The sequence below is a fragment of the Papaver somniferum genome, chromosome 10 (assembly GCF_003573695.1).
Source record: "Papaver somniferum cultivar HN1 chromosome 10, ASM357369v1, whole genome shotgun sequence".
Classification (NCBI taxonomy): Eukaryota; Viridiplantae; Streptophyta; class Magnoliopsida; order Ranunculales; family Papaveraceae; genus Papaver; species Papaver somniferum.
The window spans coordinates 158538561-158557520 of record NC_039367.1 but is presented as its reverse complement, the minus strand read 5'-3'; the positions used below and the strand labels follow the sequence as shown (position 1 = coordinate 158557520).

Here is an 18960-nt window from a genome sequence, read left to right as displayed (position 1 = left end):
CTCTAGAGACTAACCTCAATTGTTGGTCCTGGCATGTCTAATACGTTCCCTTGCCGAAAGGGCACATGCTATTTAAAAACCTAGCATTTCTAGCGGTAACTCAAAAGAAATTATGGGCCACTTTTGTTATCCCCATCTATTGAAGAGTGTTAAGGGGTGTTTTGAAAATAGAAATTGTCTATGTTGTCCTTCACCGTTATACTAAATCTAAACCTAGATTCTTTAATTTCATATCTTCCTCCACTTCTTTTTCTACTCATCAAACTTTTCTGCATAGTTTTAATTTTGATTGAAACCAAAGACGTCGATCAAACCAATTTTATGATTGATTGTTTAAAATTAAAACCCAAAATTCATTAACCTTAAAGTTGAAACTTAGAACATCAAAAAAAAAAATTCGAGCTAAATAAACAAAATGAATAGATGATACTAGTTGTGATCCAAAATTAGGATTTGATTGCCTGAAATCAAAAATTTGATCGGAAAATTTTCTAAGATTTGCAACAGCAGGAACATAATCGGTAGATAATTAACAATCAATTTATCTACCGATTATGGTTGATGTTCTTGGATTTACTGTAGCAGAAACATAATCGGTAGGTAATAATCTATTTTACCTACAAATTATGGTTAATGTTCTTCATTTCTAAAGAACATCAACCATAATCGCTAGGTAAATTATATGTTATCTACTGATTGTGTTTCTGCTACTGCTTCAAATTTTCTGTACTAAAATTAAACACAATCGGAAGATAATGAACATAATTGACTACCGATTATGGCAGTACCAAAATTCAAAAACTGAAGGATTTTGGCAAAATCTCATTTTGGGGACAATACACATTCGGATGTTAAATTAAAATAATTAACTACAAATTAGGGTAGTACTAAAATTCGAAAACGGAATATATTCGGAGGTTAAAGTAACACCATTAACTACCGATTATGGTAGTACCAAAGTTCGAAAATTCTAGGATTTTGGCTAAATCTCATTTTGGGGCCAATATACATTCATAAGTTAAATTAACTACCGATTAAAGAAATACTAAAATTCGAAAACTGAATATATTCGGAGGTTAAAGTAACACCATTTACTACCGATTATGCTAGTACCAAAGTTCGAAAATTTTAGGATTTTGGCAAAATCTCATTTTGGGGCCAATATACGATACGATACATAGGTAGATACAAAAAATTTCACTAAATGCGTGGAAATTGTTTGGATATTATCTTATCTTAGTTTCTTTCATTCGTGAGTAAAGGATATAAATGTAGTTTCCACTTCATTATCATAGTACATAAAAAAAAGTCCAAAAGAAAGAACTCATGGTAAGGAGGCTATATAGTATCATCTTCTTCTCTTTCATCCTCCGACACCACTTAGATCTAGAGCTTCTTCCAAAACCTATTAATGGAGTCCTTATAATCATATAGTGAAAAGCCATGGATTTAGGTTTATTCAAAGATCGAACAATGTAAAAATCATGTATTTCACATGTTTTGTATTTTTGTCTTAAATTGTGGTAAAAATATATTTAGATTGAGGAATTATTTACGCAAGATCATAGGGGAGTAATTATCGGTTTTCTTGTAGCTACAACATACGCAAAATATAAAGGTACACTAATTAAGCATAGTTACTTACCATTTATCTCTTGAGTTAATAGGGTAGCTAGTCCTTATTATACCATACATAAGCAAACCTTGTTGCTCAGCCACATATGTCGTCTGTTTGCAATTGACTTTTTTTCCTTATTTTCTTCAACAACTTCGTCACTGACGACAACTAATTTCATTTCAAACCAAAAATTAAAAGAGAATATACTTTCATATTTCATAGTACTTTTAAAAGAGTAAATAAAGACATCACTACCACTACCATCATTGCGTTGGATACACTATGGATTTTTTTATCAGACGCTTTCTTCCCCGCAACTTCCTTTGGTTGTGCTTCCGCAATTTCAGTTTCGACAAGAGCTTGATTTTCTCTAATAATAATGAAGGGATCATAAATTAGATTTAACCAATCCATGTACTCTTCTATAACTTCACTAGGATCTTGACGTAAACTCTTTAACGCCACCCAACTCAACACGTTAACGTTATCTATTACATTCCATTGACGAAGCGACGGTTCGGGGTCATATTTGGCTTTCAAAGAACCGGTGATGCTCTTTGTGCCTTTACTTCCCTTCGGTAACGATTTGAACTTTTGGTCATCGTCCCACGATACTGTTTCGATAAATCCAAATTGGCGGAGCACTCGACAACGATTGAAACTTACACACCTCTGGATAGAACAACAGTCCGTAGTACATACCCAAAGGCATATCTTCGTCTTGAACAACTTCATCATCTTCTTCTTCCGTATTATATGGTTCAAATTCAACATTGCGCACGTCCAAAGAGTCTAACTTTTCTCTTAAAGAGGTTGTCTTTCCGGGTATATCCTCTTCTTATGGTCTATATTTGGCTGAAGTTAGAAATAAATCATCCACGACTTCACTCGGTGTGCATAAACATTCGAAATACAGAAAAAAGTTCAGCACGAAATTATAGCACACACTATAGCATTATGGGCCGAACCTAACAAGAATGAAGTAATTGTTCTGAAAATGTCGGTTCGTCTCAAAACTGAACTACCAAGATGGGCCGAACCAGATATTTTCAAAACAACTACTCATTCTTGTGAGGTTCGGCTCAAAATAAATTATAATTATTACGCGAATTTCTCACTGTGGTCGACTAAGGCTAAGTACGTGATAAAAAATCAAATGAAATTAAAGAGAATGAAGTGTCATCAAATGTTCCTAGAGGCTGTAGCAATTGACTCGAGAAGGAATGAAATACAAGTGGTTCCCCAAGGTATTCATGAACCATCGGAATATCTTTTAAGAATTTGAGATATTGAGCACTAACTTTGTTGCCAGTATGGTCGGGACAAATAATTCTTCCGAGAGTGTATAACGAATAAGCAGCAGCGTTCAGGTTTATTTTGGTCGCGTCTATCACCAACCCAACCATAACTTTCTGCACATTGTTATCGAACTTAGCTTTCAAATGTGTCATCTTTAACGACTTCAACATCTTTGGGTTTTTTTTTGAGCCACGATGCATGCTTTCCACCTCTTTAGCGGCGTAACAAAACTCTAACTCGTTAGTATCGTGATCCCAACCAAAAACTTCTTCGGACAAATTTTCCCACGTGCTCTAAGACCTATAAGCCTTTGAGCTTCATTAGGTATGATCGTCATATCGCCAGAAGGAAAATGAAATGCGTAAGTTTTGGTACAAAATCTCTCGGTAAAGGCAGAGGCTGCCACTGAATCACAATCCTTTTGTTCATGCTAAATTTCTTTCCATAAACCAGAATTCTGAACTATAGCTTGAACCTAATCAACCTCTTTGGTCGAATCCCAAGCTGCATCCCTTTGGTGTCTCAAATTTCCGACCGCACTCCTATGATTTAGAGTCTTATATATTATTTTTCCCACGACTCCATGTAACCGATCAAAACCATTCCTTCGTATTTGGGCGTTCCTTAATTTTCTATTCTTTAATTTTCATCCTCTTAGTGTCAAATTTCTAGCAAATGTTTTGTTTGTTTTTATGATTAGGGACATGAACTCGATTGCCAAATGGTGGAATATTCATTTTGGTGTAAATTCTTTCAGTGCAAAATGCAATTGAAGTGAAAATGTCAAAAGGGTTCATCGAAATTCCTTATAGGTTAAGAGAAAAATTCGAAATTTTATAGCTGACCGAAAATTCGTGTTTTTTTTTTCACTCTACAATTAACATCCATGATTATTACAAAATTTAATGTCTTAAGATGGTGGGTGTAAAAATCAAATACAAGGAACTATCAAATAAACAAAAATTATTGATACTTAGCTCCTTTGTAATGTAAGTAATCGATTTCACGAAACGGACGAGCTCTCCAAAAAATTTTGTAGGCCTATCAACTTCGTTCTTACTCATTGTTACAGAAAAGAGCTATCCTGTTAATATTTTTGGTACTGCAACAATAAAATACTGAAAGAATGATGTTAAAAAAAAAATTCTGAAAAGCTTAAATAAACACTTGAAGGAATCAGCAAACAGAGAACATAGTCACTTGATGATCAAGTTGTCCTTAACACGATAATTCACCGGTAGGCTTCAAAAATGAGTGATGCCTATACCATGTGGGGAAGTCGTATCCAGGATAAAACTCCCCGTTGCAAATACTATAAGTAGTATAGTACTTGCCCACTCTTACGAACTTAACAACAATGACACAGAATAAAAAGACCACACAGAGTGAGAAAGACGAATAGAAGAAGGATAGTAGCTTCTTCTTGACACAATTTGGAATGAAGGATTCGAGTTCTTTTATAGGAAAATGGAGAGGGTGAAATTAATGCACATTGATGTGCGAAATTATGTTGCATGATGCCGAGATAAATCGGTCATAAAACAATCAAAAGCGGTAATAAAATAATGTCGTCATTTATGCACAAAAAAATGTTATGAAATATTTTTAGTAAGAAAATAAAATCACCCAGGTCACACGCCCCCCACATTTAAGACAAAATTTATTTTGATTTTAAAATAATTAAGGAAATAATTCAAAACAATTTTTGTCAAAAAGATAAATCTTGGTTCACCTATGTCCACGGGTAAGAACGAGCCCGAGCCTTAAGCCCAAGCCTTAGTGAAAACAAGTATTGTTTGCCCCACCCGTTCCACCCACATTGTTTGTCTAACTATCCATAATGGAATAGTTAAATAGTGGAGCTCCTCTTTAGTTATACCCTATGTAGAACTAAAGGTCATTCACTCATAAGAAAATGAGTAAGTGCCCTCAGAGACTTAAAGGTCCTAAGTTCCATTCCCACCAAGACTACAAAACCGAAGCAATAAAACTCATTTTCTCTAACAATCCCACACATGAATGAAATATCGATAAAATCAGAAAACGGAAAGCGAGAAATACCACTATAGGCAAGAGGTGTCCATGAGGTCTTGAACCTTTTCTTAGTGAGAAATTGTCAGAACTACTTGATGGACAGTGAACGCGATGTCTTGAACTGCCATCGTTTGGTGTAATACGCGATAATAACCACGCGTGATATCTCTCTAGGTGTTGTCAAGTTCGTGTCGTTGTGCTCTTTTTGGCCCTGGACAAATCCCGTTTCTCAGAATGCTCTAGAGAATCAGCTCCATTCTCATAGAAAGCGACCCACTTCCACATTCAGATAGGTGAGTTCCATCAAGAGTGTTCACTGCTATATCCCACTTCAATTTTGAACTGAAACTATAGAACTCATTAAGACTTAGTTAAAAGTCATCCTTCACATGCAGTCACACTATCACATATACACCATACGGAAGGGAGAGAGAATGAAATACAGAGTCCCATGCTTCACAATTCAATTGATAACCTGTGAAATAGTCTTCCACTAGTGACCCATATCTGAAACCCATCTGCACAACAAAAACACAAATACCGAATATTAAAACATTGCCTGCAATCATCATACAGTGAATGAAGCTCACTTGATGAGTGCACAGACCCTGCCATACCTTATAACCCCATTTGGTACCATTTTCATATTCACAGCTAGCTACACTTTGAGCCATTTCCAGAACTGCTTCTGATTGAATGGACTTATCAACAACATGGTTAGGGTTTAGTTCTGGTTTTTCAGCGGATACGTATGACGAAGGCCCACCAAAGAAAGCTCGTCGACGAAAAAAACTCCCTGTACCTACGTAATTGGTTCCTGCTAAACCATCCATACCGATTGGATTTATTTGAAACAAACGTTTGTTTTCACCTCCATAAATGTCGTTCTTATTAATCCCATGAAAGCGTTGAGGGAATTGAACATAACGGTATTTTGACATTTTCGAATCCAACATAAAGCATAACATTTGAACCGGAGTATTAGGATCATTTGAATACATGTCGCAGTCTAACGTCAGGATTAATGGTGCATTTGTCATGGCAGCCGAGACTCGAAGCTGATAGGGAAAATAAAAAATGCATTAATATTACAGGAAACAAACTTATACAAGTTACAAAGTTAGTTTGATACGTGTAAGAGTAGCTTACCAGAACATTTAGAGCACCAGCCTTGAAGTGGTGGTGTGAGGCTTTACTTTTCTGTCTCGAAACATAAACTAGGTTTGGCATCTCGACACCTGTGATGTCCTTGTCTTTACCACTCTCTAATAGAACCTGAGTCAATAACCGTCAGGAAAATTTGTTGAGGGATGTTATACAGACTCACTTTACACCAGTACTTATATGTATTGTAGTGTCACAGTACTACTCATGTGTACCATGCATAATGTCTCGCAGCCAACAACTCATTAGATAGATCAAAAAAGTATGATTAAATCGGTACCTGGACTACAGTAGGATGATCTTGACATGTAAATCCGTGTGCCCACCGATTGAAAGCTTCACGCTGCTTATCAGTTTTGATGTGCTCATCACCAACACACTCTCTGTCAACAACGCTTTCTACTTTCATTTTCATAGTTTCGTACATCATCTGCGACAAATAAAAAGGGAAACAGAACAATCAAAAAATCGATAAATTGGGAGTAGTAATTAATCAAGTGACGATAACCTAATAAAATTTGTCAGTCATCAAAAAAAAAAGATGGTCAATTCATATTTGTTATTAACTTCTGTTCTATGCAAACTTTGTAGTGACAATGAGGAAAGCCTTTTACACCAGAGTCATTAACAGCACAACTTTACAAAAAAAGCGCCGAGGGATTTGTACCTTCTTGATAGAGAGGTCTAGATTTTCATGAGTGGTTCTCTAGTAAAAGAAAACTACAGACGACATGAAGTAGGTTGAGACATGTGCAATTGGGATATCTGGGGTATAATCCTTTTGGGACTATTGTATAGAATCGATGGTTCGGATGAGTAAGCTAGGTTTTAAAACTGTCCATCCATGTCAGGATGGCCGAGTGGTCTAAGGCGCCAGACTCAAGTTCTGGTCTTCGAAAGAGGGCGTGGGTTCAAATCCCACTTCTGACATTTTTAGTTTTTCATTTTCTCTCCATCTCAAGCTTTGCATCCTTTCTCTTCCAATCCATTTGCCATCATATATGTCGACATCTTGAAATTGGGCATATATAATTTTAGGTGGCAAATAATTGATTATGGTAGATGAAAGAAAGAACATTCTTCAATTTACTAAATCACCTTGAATAGGTTTAAATTTGATTTGCTTTGTGTTTTTCTTTTGTATCTTCGTTATATGTATGCTTCATAGAGAAAGCCCAACTAAGCCTCTAAACAGTTGCAAGATATACATCAGGCAAGGATGAACTTCTTATAGGCTTTCCTTTTTCTTTTCTACACTTTTATGGACAAACAATGAGACTATTACATATGGGGTTATAAATGCAGCAAGGACATTCCCAATAGTTCCAGGTGAATTGCTTGGTTTCAAAATTGGCCAACTACTATTATTAGCCTATTAGGACTTAGCTTACTTGGTAGCTGTATCATCTTGAAGGGGCATAACTGCATCTTTTAACCATTTGAACAAAGGGCCGGTATCAACTATCAAGTCATTGGTTTAACGGCAATTTTCTATGTATATGTTTCTATATCATATGCACACCTAAAACGAATTAACGACTTCGTTTGGCCTAGCCTCCTATCTTATCAAGATAAAAAGTTTTAATACTTAAAATACAAGAAAGTTAAGTGTGGACGCCAGTACATGTTCTTCGCAAGTGAAATTACTTTTTGACGATATGAATGAACTTCCAAGTTTATCAAGAAGGCTTTGAAAATTAGGAATAACATAAATCGTTGTTTTATCGAATGAAAGTTGGAAACGTAGAAATCCCGAAAATGACACATTATTTATTTACTAGAAACATCAAAAAAAAAATGATCCCTTGAAATGTAGAACGCTTGAAAACGATCATTAAAAATAAATAAATAATTAAAACTAGACACCATCCATGTGCTTTTGGTTTAAATAGTAATGTGAATAGATTGTGCACTACGATGAGAGAGTTGTCTAATTAGAGCATGTGTCAAATTTTCAACTGAATTGCCCTGGCTATAAATGCATAGTAGTATTTTATAAGATTGCGATCTAAACCTGTAACAAGATGCGTGAGTATTATATAAGCTGAATCTAGATCCAGATCCCACGCTTCAAGAATAAATAAAGATGATCTAGATCCCCTAGAACAAAAATGCAGTCGTTCCATTCAAAAATACGTCCTAGACCATAACTTTTAACGATAAAAATTTGTCGGTACTTCAATAACTTCTGTTATTTTCTTTTCTTTTGTCTTTCTACAGAATGAAGATAAGAAGTTGAAATTTTGACCATATAATTCTCAAAGCAATTCTGGAAGTTTGTGCGTAAGAAAACCGAACAATATTTATGACCGTCGAAACAAAAAGTGGATTATCCTTTAAATTTGGATCGTTGTGCGTAAATACTAAACAGTCCTGCTACAGTGAACAAATTCATGAATCACTTCCCATGAACTAGCAGGAGGGTGGGTTTTGAGACAAACGAGTGGCGAGGGTTGTATCACGTGGATCAGTTTAGAATCTCCAGTACTAAAGTTGAAGCTCAAGTTTTCGTGCCTATGCCAGCCAGTAAGCCAGGGACGAGAAAAATGCCGAATCCCACAATTTTTAATTCTGGTATCCATGTGATCCGGCGAAACAACGCTATCTTAGAGCATCCACAATCACGATCATAATTAGGGACTATACCCAAATTTGGTCAGGATTGGAAGCGTAGTGGAACAGACTATAAGCATATTTGGTCTGGATTTTAGGGTTTGAGACTAAAACTAGTCGTCAACCCAGACCAAACCCAAGTATAGTGGGACGAAGATATAATGAGCGTATGGTTTAAGCGTAAGTATAAGGGGCGCTTGACAGTGGGGCGTTTATTAAAAGGGCGTTTGAGATGGGGCGGTGATATAAAGGGCGCTTGATTGAGGCGAGAGTATTATCAGCGCCTGATTGGGGCGAGAGTATTATTAGCGCCTCACATCAAGCGCATATACTATCACCGCCCAACATATACAATAATTACTCCCCCAACAAGACGTTTGCTATAAGTCCGCCTGCTGATCGGGCGTAGTATTTCATTTCCGTCTACTGATTGGGCGTAGTCTTTCATTTCCGTCTGTTGCCAGGCGTTAGTAATACTCACGCCCAACACCAGGCGTTCAAAATACATTCGTCCCATACATACGCCCACAATACCAACGCCTGACCATTGTACGCTCATTGTATATCCGTTCCATTTCATACGTTGTTATTTTGTTCGCCTGACTAAATTTTAGTCTTTCACCACTACGCTTGACATCTGAAAATGCCAAATAAATTTAGCTTTTGGTATGGCGTTTGGTCTTTAGTCCCGTTTATGATTGTGGTTGCTCTTAGCCATTATTATATACCGATGGGACCAAAAATCACGTGTATCGAGGTTTTGGCTTTCCCTGTAGTAAGGAGCATCTCTTATTCTATCTATATGCTTGGCTAATAAAGTCGAGCTCTTTTAACTATTCAAATCAATTATACTATAATAACTAATTAAGGTCATTTAAGTGCAGTGCTTCCACAAAAACAAAAAACAAAAGAAGAAAACAAACGAAAATTAAAACGGAGTGTGTTGATGATGATTTACCTTAAGCTCCTCAGCGTGTATGGTTGAGCTGCAATGACTAGAACTGAAATAGGCAGCAGGACACCTATCTTAAATTTTATACTTCTTACAGAAAAGCAACCAGTGAGTAGCAAACTTAGCAGCTTCCATGAATGCAAAAAGAGTCAACTCCGATCCTCCATCGTCTGATACATATATCGATATCTTATCGGATGGATGGATAATCATACGCCATTACCGATAAAGCCGTGTTAACGACACCCATAGGTGGTTCTTTATACGGATCGGCAGTATATATGAACACATCTAACTTTGGAAAATCACGATCCCTGGTTACTTGAATAAGGTTCTCGGGGTACACAGATCGACGGATGGGACGCCAACGGAAAGACTGTGTGGTCGCCCACATGAACGAGAGTATCACATCGGAGAATAATAAGGTGAAGTGAAGGAAGAAAGTTGTGGTGTTTGTGGAACCTAAGAGACATATGAAATGATGCACAAATAAAGATAAGATTGCTAATGTGATAATCAGAGCAAAGATTCGGTTCCAGAGTGTGCGTCTAAGGACCTTAAACGTGTGCAGAGGCGGTGATGATGATGAAGATGATAGAAGATGGGAGGTTGTGGTAGTCATCTCGACTTGGTTATCTTTTTCTTGGAACTTCGCGTATGAAATGAAATGAGCTCAGGGAGAAGACGGTTTTGTCACTCGGTACATTATAAAGGTGAGGTAAGCTAGAATTTCTTTATTCATTTAGCAATACAAAGTTTTCGATTTTCACACGAATCTGAAGATTAATTATTGTGTTTTCGAATCTACAGATTCGTGGATTTCACCTCTGATCATATCTCAATCATATCTTATCCTAATTGTTGGTGTGTCTTATCCCTCGCTGCTTGTCTGGTCCACAGCCTTTGGCCGTTCTCCTCTAGAGACTAACCTCAATTGTTGGTCCTGGCATGTCTGGTACGTTCCCTTGCCGAAACGGCACATGCTATTTAAAAACCTAGAATTTTTAGCCGTAACTATTGAAGAGTGTTAAGAGGTGTGTTGAAAATAGAAATTGTCTATGTTGTCCTTCACCTATATACTAAATCTAATCTATATCCTTTAATTTCGTATCCTCCTCCTCTTCTTTTTTCTACTCATCAAACATTTTTTCATGGTTTTAATTTTGATTGAAACCAAAGACGTCGATCAGACCAATTTTATGATTGACTGTTTAAAATTAAAACCTAAAATTCATTAACTTAAAGTTGAAACTTAGAACATCAAAAAAGAAAATTCGAGCTAAATAAACAAAACGAATAGATGATACTAGTTGTGATACAAAATTAGGATTTGATTGCCTGAAATCAAAAATTTGATCGGAAAATTTTCTAAGATTTGCAGTAGCAGGAACATAATCGGTAGATAATTAACAATCAATTTATCTACCGATTATGGTTGATGTTCTTGGATTTACAGTAGCATAAACATAATCGGTAGATAATAATCTATTTTACGTACCGATTATGGTTGATATTCTTCATTTCTAAAGAACATCAACCATAATCGCTAGGTAAATTATATGTTATCTACCGATTGTGTTTCTGCTACTGCTTCAAATTTTCTGTACTAAAATTAAACACAATCGGTAGATGATGAACATAATTGACTACCGATTACGGCAGTACCAAAATTCAAAAACTGAAAGATTTTGGCAAAATCTCATTTCGGGGACAATACACATTCGGATGTTAAATTAAAACAATTAACTACGGATTAGGGTAGTACTAAAATTCGAAACGGAATATATTCGGAGGTTAAAGTAACACCATTAACTACCGATTATGGTAGTACCAAAGCTCGAAAATTCTAGGATTTTGGCTAAATCTCATTTTGGGACCAATATACATTCGGAAGTTAAATTAACTACTGATTACGGAAATACTAAAATTCGAAAACTGAATATATTTGGAGGTTAAAGTAACACCATTTACTACCGATTATGCCAGTACCAAAGTTCGAAAATTTTAGGATTTTGGCAAAATCTTATTTTGGGGCCAATTCACATTTGGAAGTTAAATTAACATAATTAACTACCAATTATGGTAGTACTAAAATTCGAAAACTGAATATATTCGGAGGTTAAGATAACACCATTTACTACTGATTATGGTAGTACCAAAGTTCGAAAATTTTAGGATTTTGGCAAAATCTCATTTTGGGGCCAATATACAATCGAAAGTTAAATTAACTACCGATTATGACAGTATCGAAAGCTGAATATATTTGGAGGTTAAAGTAACACCATTTTCTACCGATTATGGTAGTACCAAAGTTCGAAAATTATAGGATTTTGGAAAAATCTCATTTTGGGGCTGATATATATTCGGAAGTTAAATTAACACAATTTACTACCAATTATGTTAGCACCAAAATTCAAAAATGTAAGAAACAAAAAAAAAAACTCAAATAATTCTCGTAATACTAACTACTGAATTCCTATTTAACCTCCGATTGTTGAAGGACGATTTCGCCATTACGAAAAGAAAAGATAAGAGGTGAACTCAACTTAGGTTTGGATGACCTTTTTTGTTTTTATTGCTGGCCCCAAATTCCTTTTGAGTGGCCCCTAAAAATGCTAGTTTAAAAAGGCAGTCTCTAAAACAGCTAACTCGCTATACAAAAAAGTATCATCACCTTAAAGTGTTTGCATTATACATCCCAGAAGAAAAAATGGTTTGTATACTTTTTATTTATTTATATATTCTATATAAGACGGACTATTACAATACAAAGAAATATACGATACGATACACAGGTAGTTACAAAAAATTTCACTAAATGCGTGGCAATTGTGTGCATATTATCTTATCTTAGTTTCTTTCATTTGTGAGTAAAAGATATAAATTTAATTTCCACTTCATTATCATAGTACATAAGAAAAAAGTCCAAAAGAAAGAACTCATGGTAAGGAGGCTACACAGTATCATCTTCTTCTCTTTCATCCTCCATCACCACTTAGATCCAGAGGTTCTTCCAAAACCTATTATTGGAGTCCTTATAATCATATAGTGAAAAACCATGGATATAGATCTATTCAAAGATCGAACCATGTAAAAATCATGTATCTCACATGTCTTGTATTTTTGTCTTAAATTGTAGTAGAAATATATTTAGATCGAGGAATTATTTACACAAGATCATAGGGGAGTAATTATCGGTTTTCTTGTAGCTACGACATACGCAAAATATAAAGGTACACTAATTAAGCATAGTTACTTACCATTTATCTCTTGAGTTAATAGGGTAGCTAGTCCTTATTATATGAAACGACAAGGAAAAGAAGATGAAGTTTTTTATTATAAAAAATTTGAGTACAAGGGAGGATATCCCTATGTCTAAATAGGCCTAATACGCCTTTACAAATATGGTGAAAAGATTTTGCTAAATTAATATGTTTCCTAACATACAAGATTCTAATTTAGCTACCGTGTATGTAATAATATACATGCAAATCCCTTAATACTATACGATACATAAGCAAACTTTGTTGTTCAGCCACATACGTCGTCTGTTTGCAATTGACTTTTTTCCTCATTTTCTTCAACAACTTCGTCACCGACGACAACTAATTTCATTTCAAACCAAAAATTAAAAGAGAATATACTTTCATATTTCGTAATACTTTTAAAAGAGTAAATAAAGACCTTACTTACCACTACCATCATTGCCTCGGATACACTATGAATTTTTTTATCAGACGCTTTCTTCGTCGCAACTTCCTTTGATTGTGCTTCCGCAATTTCAGTTTCGACAAGAGCTTGATTTTCTCTAATAATAATGAAGGGATCATAAATTTGATTAAACCAATCCATGTACTCTTCTATAACTTCACCAGAATCTTGACGCAAACTCTTTAACGCCACCCAACTTAACACGTTAACGTTATCTATTACATTCCATTGACGAAGCGACGGCTCCAAGGTCATATTTGACTTTCCAAGAACCGGTGATGCTCTTTGTGCCTTTACTTCCCTTCGACACGATTTGAACTTTTGGTCATCGTCCCACGGTACTATTTCTATAAATCCAAATTGGCGGAGCACTCGACAACGATTGAAACTTACACACCAATGGATAGAAAAAAAGTCCGTTGTACATCCCCAAAGGCATATCTTCGTCTTGAACAACTTCATCATCTTCTTCTTCCGTATTATAGGGTTCAAATTCAACATTGCGCACGTCCAAAGAGTCTAACTTTTCTCTTAAAGAGGTTATATTTCCGGGTATATCCTCTTCTTATGGTCTATATTTTGCTGAAGTTAGAAATAAATCATCAACGACTTAACTCGGTCTGCTTAATTCTAACTTAGGGAAGTGATCACATACCCACACAAATGTTAAGCGCATAGAAAAATTAGAAACTATAGCATAAACATTGGAAATACAGAAAAAAGTTCGGCACGAAATTATAGCACACATTATAGCATTATGGGCCGAACCTAACAAGAATGAAGTAATTGTTCTGAAAAATGTCGGTTCGGCTGAAAACTGAATTATCAAGATGGGAAGAACCTGATATTTTCAAAACAACTACTCATTCTTGTCAGGTTCGGCTCAAAATAAATTATAACTATTATGTGAATTTCTCACTGTGGTCGACTAAGGCTAAGTACGTGATAAAAAAAATCAAATGAAATTAAAGAGACTGAAGTTTCATCAAATGTTCCTAGAGTCTAGTCTAGAGGATGTAGCAATTGACTCGAGAAGGAATGAAATACAAATGGTTCCCCAAGGGTACTCATGAACCATCAGAATATCTTTTAATAATTAGAGATATTGAGCACTAACTTTATTTCCAGTATGGTTGGGATAAATAATTCGTCCGAAAGTGTACAACAAATAAGCAGCAGCGTTCGGGTTTATTTTGGTCGCGTCCATCACCAACCAAACCATAACTTTCTGCACAGTGTTATCGAACTTAGCTTTCAAATGTGTCATCTTTAACGACTTCAACATCTTTGGTCTTTTTTTTTGGAGCCACGATGCACGCTTTCCACCTCTTTAGCGGCGTAACAAAACTCCGACTCGGTAGTATCGTGATCCCAACCAAAAACTTCTCCGGACAACTTTTACCACGTGCTCTAAGACCTATAAGCCTCTGAGCTTCATTAGGTGTGATCGTCATCTCGCCAGACGGAAAATGAAATGCGTAAGTTTTGGTACAAAATCTCTCGGTAAAGGCAGAGGCTGCCATTGAATCACAATCCTTTTGTTCATGCTAAATTTCTTTCCATGAACCAGAATTCTGAACTATAGCTTGAACCTAATCAACCTCTTAGGTCGAATCCCAAGTTGCATCCCTTTGGTGTCTCAAATTTCCGACCGCACTCCTATGATCTAGAGTCTTATATATTCTTTTGGCCCACGACTCCATGTAACCGATCAAAACCATTCCTTCGTATTTGGGCGTTCCTTAATTTTCTATTCTTTAATTTTCATCCTCTTAGTGTCAAATTTCTAACAAATGTTTTGTTGTTTTTATGGTTAGTGACATGAACTCGATTGCCAAATGGTAGAATATTCATTTTGGTGTAAATGCTTTCAGTGAAAAATGCAATTGAAGTGAAAATGTCAAAAGCGTTCATCGAAATTCCTTCTAGGTTAAGAGAAAAATTCGAAACTCTATAGCTGACCAAAAATTCATTTTTTGTTTTTCACTCTACAATTAACATCCATGATTATTACAAAATTTAGTGTCTTAAGATGTTGGGTGCAAAAATCAAATACAAGGAACTATCAAATAAACAAAAATTATTGATACTTAGCTCCTTTGTAATGTGAGTGATCGATTTTACGAAACAGACGAGCTCTCCAAAAAATTTTGAAGGCCTGTCAACATCGTTCTTACTCATTGTTACAGAAAAGAGCTATCGTGTTAAGATTGTTGGTGCGGAAACAATAAAATACTAAAAGAATGATGTTAAAAATAAATTTCTGAAAAGCTTAAATAAACACTAGAAGGAATCAGCAAACAGAGGACATAGTCACAAACATCTTCGTCTCATCGTTTGTGATTCCACAATATCTTCTTTCGCCACGTCGATTAAGATTATTGTGAGGTGATTGATAATACTAGGATGTTCTTCGGGAATATCAATTGGTTCATGTTCACCTTGATTTATCAAAATACGGAACAAAACCCGTCGGTATTTCTGTGGGAGACAGATTTATCTATTACCGTAGACTTTTATATGTGATACAGATTTATTTATTAAAATCTTCGAATTTGGGTCGTAGAAACTGTTAGTTGTGGGTGAGATCAGCTAAGGGAATCAAGTGCGTAGTATCCTGCTGGGATCAGAGATGTAGGGAGCGCAACTGTACCTTGGATCAGTGTGAGATTGATTGGGGTTCAAATACAGTCCAGACCGAAGCTATTTTGTAGTAGGCTAGTGTCTATAGCGGCTTAATACAATGTGTGTTCAATTTGGACTAGGTCCCGGGGTTTTTCTGCTTTTGCGGTTTCCTCGTTAACAAAATTCTGGTTTCTGTGTTATTTCTGTTCCGCATTATATTTTGTTATATAATTAAAATATCACAGGTTGTGCGTTAGGATCAATCAATTAGAATATCCAACCTTTGGTTGTTGATTTAAATTGATTGATACTTGTACGTTGGTCTTTGGTACCGTTCAAGTTATTTCACATAATAATCAGGCTCACGGATTTCTATCTGTTCGATTTGCTGATTACATTGTGAAATAGAGATATTATAACTCTTTGATATACTTTATTAAGATTGAATCTATTTGATTCTCTTGAAAGTATATCGTAGTTAGTCCATATAGATTGCTAATCGAAATATTGGGTGTGGTTTTTGTACCCCCGCTTTTTCACGATGCACTTCTATTTGAGTTATCTGCTAGCAATCAGAACAATTCATACTAGTTTCAAGATCGAGAATCACTGGTTGAAACATCCAAATTTTCTTAAACTAGTGGATATTTAGTGAAAAGATTTGTATTTTGACGATACAATGGGATACGTTCTATTCAGGAAATTACAGAATCTTAAGTTCTTTATTAAAGATTGGAGTAAGGATGTGTTGGACACATTAATAAGCAAGATGATGAGTTGACGGATAAAATTAAAACTCTCAATATAGCTGAAGAAGCTGGAGCATTCTCTAGTGGCCAAATTGATGAGAGGGATGACTTGTTGGTGAAGCTTAATGTGGTTAAGGTAAATAGGGCTAGAATGGCACATGAGTGGGTTAAGGTCAAAGGTTTTCGGAAGGGTGAAAAAATCACAAAATATTTTAACAGGATTGCTAATGCTAAAAGAATAGGTGTTTCATTACCAAGTTAGAAATAGGGTGTGTGGGAGTTTCCAATCGGGAGGCAATAATTCAACAGTATTATACTGAGTCGTTTACAACTACAAGTTTTGTTGATATTTCTTTTGAGAATTTGAAATTCAAATGCATTAACAATACTCAAACGTGCTAGCTGGAGAGATCCTTTGACGAAGAAGAAGTCGTGCAAGTTACTAAGTAATGTGGTGCTAGCAAAGCACCAGGTCCTAATGGCTACAATCTTGAGTTCTACAAGGCTTGCTTGATTACTTTAAAGGATGATATTATGGAGACTATTAATGAATTCTTCTGAGAAGGTAAGTTGGATTGGATATTAAATATATCTTTCTTGAAACTAATTCCTAAGAAGAAGGATTATGCTACTCCAAAGGACTTTAGAACATTGAGTCTCATCAGCAGTTTCTACAAGATTGTGTGTAAGTTACTTGTTGTAAGATTGAAAGTGGTAATGCCAAGTCTAATCTCTAATTCTCAAGGAGCCTTCATCAAGAACAAAAAGATTCTGGATGGTACTCATATCGTTAATGAGTGCATTGATAGCAGGTTGAGGCAAAAAAAATCATGAAATACTATGTAAAATAGATATGGAGAAAACTTTTGATAATGTCAATTAGCTCTCCTTTTTCTCTATTTTGCAAAAGAATGGCTTTGGAGATAAGTGGATTTCTTGGATTCATTGGTGTGTAATAGGTGCCAGTTCTCGATATTGGTTAATGGTGAGGCTACCTATAAAATTCAACCCACAATAGCAATCATACAAGGAGAACCATTATCACCTTTCCTTTTCCTCCTGGTGGTGGAAGTTTTATCTATCCTGATTAATGAAGCAGTGACAACAGGGAGATTAAGTGGTTTTCAAGTAGCGGAGGGTGGCACTATTTTATTCATTTACAGTTCGCTGATGACAACATTATCTTCTTTAATGCTTCCATGGTGGAGGTAATAAGGTTACTTATTCCCTCCGTACCTATTATATAGGCGAAATTTCCATTTTTCCTTGTACCACTATATAGGCGGAGTCCAAATTTCAAAACATTTTTTTACTTGTATTACCCCAATTTATTTGCTTGGGAATCATCACAATTGAGTATATGTCTCTAACATTGTGAATATAATTAAGGGTAAAACAGGAAAAAGCATAGAAATGTATAAAATCAATAAAAGTTTATTAATCTAAGAGAATTGATCCCTCCGCCTATATATGTGGTACGGAGGGAGTATTATTTTACACCTTTTGAGGTGCTAACTGGTATGAAATTGAACTTGGAAAAGAGTTCTATGACCGGTATAAGAGATGATGAATTCGTGCAGGAGTTGGCTTTGGAGATGGGGTGTAAAATTGATGTTCTTCTTATAACTTACCGAGGAATCTATATTGGCGCTTCTAAGAGAAATGTGGCTATCTGGGAGGTAGTTATTCACAGAATTCAGAAGAAACTTACTCCCTGGAAGTGGAAGTTTCTTAATAAGGCTGGTAGAGTAACTTTGATTAAGAGTTCTTTGGAGAGTATTGTTGTTTACTTCTTATTTATTTATTATATGCCTGTTTCGGTTGAAAAGAGACTCAATACAATGATGAGAAAGTTTTTGTTTGGAGAAGATGAAAAAATAAAAATATGAATTTGGTCTCCTGGAAGAAGGTTTGTATACCCAGGAACAAAGGTGGTACGAGGATTAGAAATATCAGGTTGGTTAACAGATAATTGCTAGCTAACTTGCACGACAAGTTTTGCAAAGAAAAAACGACTTTGTTGAGAAAGATTGTTTGTGAAAAATCAAAAGCAAATTAGAGTATTTACTTCCCTTACATGTTAATGAGTCTGTGGGCAATAGCAAATTGTATGAAGTTTTAAAAGCAAACAATGATTTCCATGAGTCGATTACTGTGAAGGTTAAAAATGGTAGAAGTGTAAGGTTCTCGCATGA

The 18960-nt window shown here is 35.6% G+C and overlaps 1 non-coding gene and 1 pseudogene across 1 annotated transcript; one reads left to right on the top strand and one right to left on the bottom strand.

Moving 5' to 3' along the window:
* Positions 1–5147: 5147 nt before the first annotated feature.
* Positions 5148–10454, bottom strand: LOC113318132 (annotated as a pseudogene).
* TRNAL-CAA lies at positions 6962–7045 on the top strand. The gene has a single exon. It is a non-coding gene; the product is annotated as a tRNA-Leu (tRNA).
* Positions 10455–18960: the final 8506 nt, after the last annotated feature.